The sequence below is a fragment of the Denticeps clupeoides genome, chromosome 19 (assembly GCF_900700375.1).
Source record: "Denticeps clupeoides chromosome 19, fDenClu1.1, whole genome shotgun sequence".
Taxonomy (NCBI): domain Eukaryota; kingdom Metazoa; phylum Chordata; class Actinopteri; order Clupeiformes; family Denticipitidae; genus Denticeps; species Denticeps clupeoides.
The window spans coordinates 2379959-2389460 of record NC_041725.1 but is presented as its reverse complement, the minus strand read 5'-3'; the positions used below and the strand labels follow the sequence as shown (position 1 = coordinate 2389460).

The window sequence follows — 9502 nt, the reverse complement described above, 5'->3', positions numbered from 1 at the left end:
TAAGGAAAAAAATGCAGAAAATTTCATTCGTTCTCCCCTTCAGCTCTCCAGCACGTTGCTGCCTCTTCTTCTCTTCTTCCCTTCTTCCCTTGCTCTCGCTGTTACAGAAGCACACCCTGCTCTGAGTCGTAATGGTACATGCCATTAGCAAGCCCATGTCGCCAAGAAGGGAGGAGGTGGGGGGTGGTCACTGCTTAGCTTAAGAGGCTACTTTAGAGGCACGTAAACACATTCACAGATGTCACTCGGCTGGTCCTGACAGCCCACTGCCACTAACAGCAGACGAGGAGAGAGAGAGAGAGGGAGAGAGAGAGAGAGAGAGAGAGGGGAGGGGGAGCAGGCAGCAGACACATCGCTGTCTCCTGCTCTCCTACAGCTCAGCATGCATGCATCTGACTGAGTGGGTGCACATGGATGAAAAGAGCTCGGGAACGAGAAATTAATATAGCCACGTTGTCTTCCAGCGTGTGCTTTTCTATGCCAGCGGGCTTCCCCCCCTCTTTCCCCCTCCAGTCCAAAGCTCTTGCGTCGTCAGCTGCCACAGCAGGATAAAATAAAGGGATGATTTGAATGCAGCCTCCGTCTCCACAAAGGACACAGCAGAGCAGGAGTCTGGGGGGGCACTGGATTTTTCAGAATGACGCTGAACCCTTCCTGCAACATGCGCTGGGAATAGCAGCCTTCTAATGATAAGGTAACACATTTTCTTACAGACCTCTATATGCTCTCACTCCTTTTGTGTGCTGGAAGAAGGTTAATGCTGCAGTTTGAACAGTGTTGTGATGGAAATGATGAGATGAGTGCTCACTGATGTGTGTGCCTCATGAACATCTGCCCGTTGTGCTTAAGACATGCAAATGCATTGCAGAAAGAACTAAAATGTTATTCAAAGGTGGTCTGTAATAGAAGAAAATGATTAATATTTGCAGGGTCGGGGGGCTCCTTCTCTGGGAACCCTTGGGTGCGTGCCATATTTGATCGTGCTGATGAGCTACGCACACTAACAAGTGCCGCTGACATGATGTATCTGCAGTAAATTACCCTATACACACAGGATCTACAACGAAGTGAAGCTCCAACTCGACAGCTCACATTCCCTGGATTCTAACAAAAGCTGCGCGGCATCCAGACAGAAGGTACCTTCTGTCCACGCTTGTCGGTGGAGGGAAGTTTAAAACTATGACTCCGAAGTCGCGGGTGTTGCATTCTACCTAGACTTGGCTTTGTGTCTTAATGGGGCATTTCCGAAATCCTTGGTCTCGGCTGCTTTTAATGATAACACGTTAGCCCCATTTTGGATGAGCGCTGTTTCAAGCAGCATCAATTTCACCCTCATCTTCACCTGGCTGTCTACGCTCAGCTGTTAAAGGATTAACATACATAGTTCCCCTCCCCCAGGCTCCTCTGCACATATAAGGCCCCTACTGTTAAAGACAATGGCATGGACGTGGACATGCACGGAGGACTGCTGCTGGCTAATTTGAGAGATGGGGGACATAGCGCCGGGTCTCTCCCATTTTCCCTACGCGCGCTCATTTCGTCCAGCAGCTCAGTCAGCTACTCAGGCAGAGGAGAAACCGTTGCATAAGAGCCTGGCTAGTTCACGCTGCCGGGCACAAACAACACTCTGTTGGTGAGCAAAAGTGAACACAGCTGCGACGATGTCACTGGAAAATCCAGCAGGATTGTGGACTGAGGTCACGTCATGGTCCAGAACAGTGTCCTGGGTCTGGAGAGTCGTGGCCTGCCAGACTGTGTCAGCGTTCTCCATGCGTTATGGCTGAGAGGAGAGCTGATGGTTGTGAGATGCATCTCAGTTCAGCAAACAAGCAAGCCTTCCTGTGAGTTCTGTCACACAGAGCTTAGAAACTCATCAGCAGTTATATTATATATTTATTATATATTAAATATTTAACAAAAAAAAGGTTAAATAGCTGAAAACATGTTGTATATTCTAGTTTCTTTGCTCTGATTACTGCTTTGCACACTCTTGGCATTCTCTCGATGAGCTTCAAGAGGTCGTCCTGAAATGGTTTTCCAACAGTCTTGAAGGAGTTCCCAGAGGTGTTTAGCACTTGTTGGGGTCCAGCTCACCCCAAACCATCTGGATTGGGTTCAGGTCCGGTGACTGTGGAGGCCAGGTCTCCACGTTTTGTAAAGTACATAACTGCACATGTGTTCATTCATAGTTTTGATGCCTTCAGTGAGAATCTACCAATGCAAATGGTCATGAAAATAAAGAAAACACATTGAATGAGAAGGTGTCCAAAATTTTGGCCTGTACTGTATATACAAATTATATTATTTAGTCTCTCTTTTTCTGCATAAAACAGCAATGATTTTGGACCAGATTATCACAAATTCGCAGGTTTAACCGCCACTTCCTATAATTGTGTGCCTGGCTAAGAACCTTTAACCGACTTTAACCTGTCACACAAACTGTAACTAGTGATTGTAAAATAAGGGAGTCTGGAATATGTTAGAAATGTAATGTTGGTTAATATAAAAAAAACATAATGTTGGTTAACATAAAAATGTCTTACCTGTGGCTGTCTGATTAGTGATGCTTTTCCAATCTGTCTGTAAATATGTACAGTGCAGTTCGGTCAATGGCACTTTGTCACTTGTATACTGATGTTTTGTATACTTGTTCTGCAAAACATAATGCTGCACATAATGTAACTGGAAGGATAGTGGGGAAACATCATCTGTGAAGAAAAAATATGATACATTTTGAAAAATACATTTCAATGTATTCTGAAATCATAAAGCATCAACATCTGAACTCATGTCTATGTTCAACAGTGATGCAAGGGAACTCAAGGGATTTGGACTAAACCATTGTGTAGCCTGTTCAGTGAGGCTAATAGTGAAAAAAGGCTTCAATTTGCGAGAATGAAGATTGGAATCTGGAACAATGGAAGAAGGTTGTGTGGTCTGATAAGCCTATGGGGGCAGTGGTATGATCTGAGGTTGCTGCAGTTGGTCAGGTCAAGGTTCAGTCACATTCTGTACCCAAAGAATGAGGTCAGCAGACTACCCGGATATACTGGGCAGTGGTGGCCTAGCGGTTAAGGAAGCGGCCCCGTAATCAGAAGGTTGCCGGTTCGAATCCCGATCCGCCAAGGTACCACTGAGGTGCCACTGAGCAAAGCACCGTCCCCACACACTGCTCCCCGGGCGCCGGTCATGGCTGCCCACTGCTCACTCAGGGTGATGGGTTAAATGCAGAGGACACATTTCACTGTGTGCACCGTGTGCTGTGCTGCTGTATATCACAATGACAATCACTTCACTTTAAAGCATGTACAGAAACCATAAACCCACATCTGCAGTTACGACCTCAGTCGAGTGCAGGATTGTTCTTCTCTGCACAATGAAGACTGAATCCACATATTTTTGGGTGGTATTAGCCTAGTGGGTAACACACTTGCCTATGAACCAGACGACCTAGGTTCAAACCCCACTTACTGCCATTGTGTCCCTGAGCAAGACACTTAACCCTAAGTACCTCTGGATAAGGGCGTCTGATAAAGGCTGTAAACGTAAATGTAAAAATAAGACATCATTTTCACACATGGATTGGCCACCACAGAGTCATTTAAATTTACAGTTTTTTTCAGCCCTTATCTAGAGTGACTTGCAATCAGTAGTTACAGGGACAGTCCCCCTTGAGACACTCAGGGTTAAGTATCTTGCTCAGAGACACGGTGATAGTAAGTGGGGTTTGTACCTGTGACTTTGTGGTCTTCTGATTCATAGGCAAGTGAGTATCAATCTTTACAAAATCTTGGCAAAAAAAAAAAAAAATCTAACTGGACTTATTCAAATGTTGTATAATATTACACTTTTTGTGGACAGGTGTTGTATTATGCAAATCAAATTATTTTGAATTGGCATTATCTAATAACTATTTCAAGGACTGGTTGGTAGAATTTGCATTACTTATGGATATTTCACATGTCATTCTGGAATTTCTCTACAGATTTGGGGATGTTGGAGGAATGGACACATTTCTGTTCATTAACACAATATTTTTTTTGTATAAATACCACCACTAACTCCAACAATATTTTTCAACCACACGATTGAACTAATTACTGAATGGAGCGTCTATTTATTCTTCACTGATCTTGTCAACTAGCAAAACCTTTCTGCTGAACCCAACCAGACCTTTAGTTGCTTCTCATGAAACTGCCTCTCCTTCAGTAAGAACATATCGAAGCACTGGCCCATTCAGCCAAGTCAGCAAATAACTGTGAGGTTTGCCATTCAGGATGTGTAAGGCTTGCATTTCAAATGACCTTGTGGTGTCACCCTAGAAGTTTATGAAATGATATATTGGTGTGAGGAAGTACACGTGTCAGGCCAAACCTTAGCATTTAGATTTAGCAGTAGCATTGGCATTGCTATTTGCTGCTATTTGAAGGTAGCCCTACTCGTGTTTCTTTAGGTGCAGTCAGCAGTGAAAGCTAGAAGCTTCACATTACATTATACTCTCACACCAGGGCTCTCAAGTCCCACACATTTAGTGTGAGACACACTCACACACTACACGTTGCATTTCTCATGCTTAGAAGTGATTAATTTTTATTTTTTTACTGCACAAAAATTCTTACAGAGTGTTTTAAAACAAATCAAAGCTTCATTCACCAATGAAAAGGCATCCTGGAATTTTCCGTTATTCTCCTATTTGCAACGAAATCTTTTGAAAGTTTTACAGCCTGTTAACTGACAACACTTGTTCATAAGTAGTCTTTGTCATATTACAAATTCTCACATTACAATCATCTCTCTCTCCAAATAAGCTACATTTATTTTATTGAAATGTCTGGTCCATGTCTCAAATCTTTTCTTCCACAAGTCTGTGCAATTAACAACAACAACAACAACAACACTAATAATACAATTATTATTGAAACACTCCCATCTGACCCATGACCCCTTTGACCTCAAGAATGGACAAGACTGGGTGGAGTGGGGTCAGGGTGGTGGTGGGGTTTAATGGAATGTCACTCTTACCTGTCTTCAAACCTTGAGAGGCCTCCATCTAAATAACTTTCAACAAGATCAAGTTAATATTTTTTGTATTTTTAATTTGCAGTTGGTTTATTTAAATAAAAGTATGTTTAAGACAAAGCTATTCCGTTTCTTGTGGGTATATCTACACTAGCAGTAGAATTTACCGCAATGCAAGAGGGCGCCACCTAAAATCCCCCCTGTAATCTCACTCAAAGCAAACTTGCAAACACACCAACTACAAGAGAAACGCTGCCCATTGTCCAGGGATGAAAAAATGGCCTTTCAGTATGCCCCTGGTGTTATGCGGTTACTGCGTTGGTGCAGATTTTACACCTTTTTGTCCCTTCCTCTTTATATACAGAACACTGAGAGATGGATTGAGGCCCACTTGGCCCTAACAGTGTCCATGCCATGAATATTAACCAGCAGCATTCTTCTCCAAAGTGACGCTGGCGACGCAGTTACTGCCATTATGCATTCACCATCAGCCGCCATCAACGGTTACCAGGGGTAACCATGACACGCTGACAGGGGTGGATCCGTTATACACAGAGAATGGGCCGAATGAATGGACAGACTGGAAAAAAAATTAACAGGAGTAAAATAAAAACAAAGCAAAGAAAACCACAAAAAATAAAACACTGGAACACATTGCCAGGCCCCAGGCTGAGCAGTTGTTGCCTACTGGAGAACGACACTGCGGGGCACCCTGCTTGCGTGCTTGGCGGTAGCTTCAGGCCAAGTTCCATTGTGGGGAGAGGGACTCAGCCCCCTCCACATACATCCCCTCATCTCAAAGTCATTTCAGCCCCTAGGGGAGCATCTGTTATCCCCACAAGGTTTTGGCTTATGACTGCAGAGAGACCAACAGTGATGCAGTCAGGATGTCAAACCAAAGCTGCAAAAAAACTTTTCACTCCAACCAAGTTAGATTGTCCTCTGTACAGTGCTCAATTATTTTTAAAATTCTTATACATTATGTTTGCATCATCAGAACCTGTTATAACATGTACTTGTATGGACTAAAACCAACACACCCTGATTTATACAGAATTACAGCATTTCCTGCCAGAGGTGTGTCAGCGATGCTAAAGCATTCGCTCAGACTTTGACTGCGTTCATAGCCTTTGGCAGTGATAGATTTTTTTTTACATAATCTTATTAGGCTGTTATTTCCTTTGAACTCGTGTCCTCCCCAGTGGCTGGTGAGGTGCAGGCTGTTAATCAGGGGTTGTTGGGTTGGACGGAGAAACAGCTGGTCAAATATTCACATGCAGAAAGAAACCATGACCATCCCCATAAACCAACACATTGCAGCTAGAATGCATGAAGACAAAAAAGAGGTCTGTTTAGGATCATACCAGATGGGGGACAATAGCTGGTGGCAATGAATCTGCTGTAGCAGATTTATTGAGAGCAAATCTTTAAAAAAATGCACAGCAATCTATACTTACATTTAATAAGGCAATCCTATGCTGCAAGAATCATTCCAACAACATTTGTATTCTTTTTTTAAACTTGAGTTTCTGGAGTAGCAATGAATATGTAATGAGATGCTGTTAATTGATTTGCTAATTTATTTGTTATCCAAACTAACAGAACAAGAAGTCCTTATTCCAACGTTGCTGTTCTACCAAGAATAACTCTACTCGTGTACCTATCCCAATTACATTCCCATGATTAACAGTAAAACAAAGATAAAGACTGATGCTAGTCAGGTTTTTCCACACATGATTGATTGAGCACCTCAGTGCTATACAACCAATTAAGGGGAATCCTCAAAAGCTGTCCATCTCTATGATTATGGATAGTGGTTGGTGACTAGAAAATGTTTTGATTTTAGCTTGAAGAATTACATTAAATATTCATTAAAAATGCATTTGTATACAGTTTTATCTCAGAAGAAAATGGCCTATCTTTATTGAGGATTTCAACTGTAGCGTCATCTGCAGCGCTTGTAGATGAGAAGTGCATTTAGCACCAAGGCACAAAATTCAGCACAGATCTGATATGGTAATGACAGATGTAGCTGTAACCCGTCCAACAGGCACACTTTGCATACAGTCCTGAACACACCATTTACAGATCCCCAGTTAATTTGAGATTAATAAGTAGGATACAGTAACGTCACCACCAGCACAGCAGATGAAAAACATTTCAGATGTTTCCCAGCAGCCTCTGGATGTACATGAAATGAGGCTTTTAGAGGCCAAATGTAAAAACGGATCCTTTAAAAGATAAGGAGAGCAAACATTGAAGGATTCTACAGGATAACAAGTGAGTGACCTTTCAAAACAATAGTCACCTTCAGTAAATCCAATTCTCTTAGGTAGCTGTCTACTTTGTCCTGTGTGTGTGTGTGTGTGTGTGTGTATCACTCCCCAGCCCTACCTGCTCCACTCAATCTATTCAGAAAATTAACTCATGGTCAGGGCTGCTACCAACTGACACATATGCCATTGACACAGTAATGACACTTTTTTATGTCCTTTTTTATATTCATTTACATTTACAGCATTTATGAGACGCCCTTATCCAGAGCGACTTACAATCAGTAGTTACAGGGACAGTCTCCCTGGACCAACTTAGGGTTAAGTGTCTTGCTCAGGGACACAATGGTAGTAAGCGGGATTCGAACCCGGGTCTTCTGGTTCATAGGTGAGTGTGTTTCCCACTAGGCTACTACCATCCTATTCATAACCTATTGATTCCGGAACTCAACCAGGGTGCTACATTTGCTATTGATGATTACTTAAATCCTGTATATTAACATGAAATAATTATTGGCCTAACACACTCACACAATGGCTGCAGGGTGTGTGAAAAGATTAAATTAATTTGGTATAGTCCATTCTGCTTCAATTTGCCCCAGTCAGTGTTGCCAACTATTGCTAGGAAAAACAAGGTCATGCTTAGTGCATTGTGGCAGCTGCAGCGAATTCTCGACATTGATTTTCAAGTTAAAAAGGGAAATATGGAAAATACAACAGAATACAATCCAATACATACTGCCAGCCACTGCGCATATGCAGTCTCCAGCCGCAGGCTTTAATCAATTATTTCAGGGAAAAAAAACGGCATTCAGCCAATTGTTGGGCTCCTTCACTTGGTGGAAGAGGCTCTATTCTAATTGGAGTTCGGCAAACAAAGACAGGAAATTCGGGGGTGGGGGCACATTTTCTATTCACGAGGTTAACATGAGTAATACTCTGAATGATTGCACTTTAATGTGGTACTATCCAAGCTCATAACAGCTGGCCTACAACTCTTATACTCTACTTGTAATTCCTTAAAAAAGGTCACTATAGAGCAACCCCAATAAAGCAACAATCATTTATAGTACCGGTCTTATTTAAAGAAAACTTTAAAGAATTGTTCTGCAACAACTACTCTTATGCATTACACCATCTTCCATTAGATTAACCGTCATAAAATGATTTGTATAATAACAAATATGTTCCGTTTGCTGAACACTCGAGACCCCATATCACTTAGACATTTTAGTGAATAAATGAAGAAAAAAAAAAAAAGGCAAGAGGCGGTTCTTTTTCATGATTTCCGTGGCTGCTGACGGCAGTGTAACTCACGTGAAGAAACTGCATATTCAGCCTACAGCTCCCTCATTCTGTATCGGCAGTAAAATGGCAAGCATCAGCGATCTCATCAGCTAAGGACTCTCTGCAGCTAATTGAGCCAGAAGGCTTGCAGCAGCAAAGGCCAGGCTGGGCCAGATGTCTATGTTCCATTCTCATCAGGCAGGCATCAGGGCCGGCGAGGCCAAAATCCATCTCTGTGATTTGGAGGAATGCCTTGGGGCGGCCTTTCATGCAGCTCTCTGCTGGCGTATAATATGCTGCAACCAATGTCTCGCAGTCCACAGCGGGCTGTTTTCAACCCCGGCCTGGTATTTCACGCTGCACTGTGTGCGCACTGTACGCTCCTGAATAGCACTGGACAAGCAGGAGTCTGCCCAGACAGCACTCCTTTCAGAGGATAGTTCCATTAAATTTGGGGAACCAATTGCATTCAATGTATTCACATTGGGGTGGAGTGTACTTAGACCCAAGTATTAGTGCAGAAGGAACTCCCTCATATCCATTTCACTGAGAAATAAATACAATAAATACAATTACTGAGTTATTGTTTCCAATTGCACAGCCATGTCTGAGTATGAAATTACAATAATTCACAGAACTCACATAAAGTACAAACAGGGGCTTTTCTACATTTCGATTCATGCAGGTGAAACAGAAATGAATGTAAAGATATGTTGACCTCTGTTGCATGGATCTAAGCCCAATTCTGTCTGTTGGTCAGGGAATAATAGTTATTAACCCAAAAGCACATTATTATGGTGCTGTCACTGACACATTTTATCTGTGGTTGCTGGTGGTGCATGAAACAAGAATCTCTTTAAGAAACACCAACTATCACTGTGGGGAACAGAATAGCTACTCCAGTTTAATGAGTGGTTGCGACA

General features: G+C 42.5%; 1 protein-coding gene across 3 annotated transcripts in view; it reads left to right on the top strand.

The window, feature by feature from the left end:
- Nucleotides 1-216: 216 nt before the first annotated feature.
- The window catches only part of b3gat1a (beta-1,3-glucuronyltransferase 1 (glucuronosyltransferase P) a), a 65337-nt gene continuing 56051 nt past the window's right edge, over nucleotides 217-9502 (top strand). Inside the window, exon 1 of one of the 3 annotated variants that reach the window (XM_028962596.1) lies at nucleotides 217-694. The gene's annotated coding sequence lies outside the window, so the exon portion shown is untranslated. The remainder of the gene's footprint in view (nucleotides 695-9502) is intronic. The other 2 variants (XM_028962595.1, XM_028962597.1) reach the window with 2 other exon arrangements.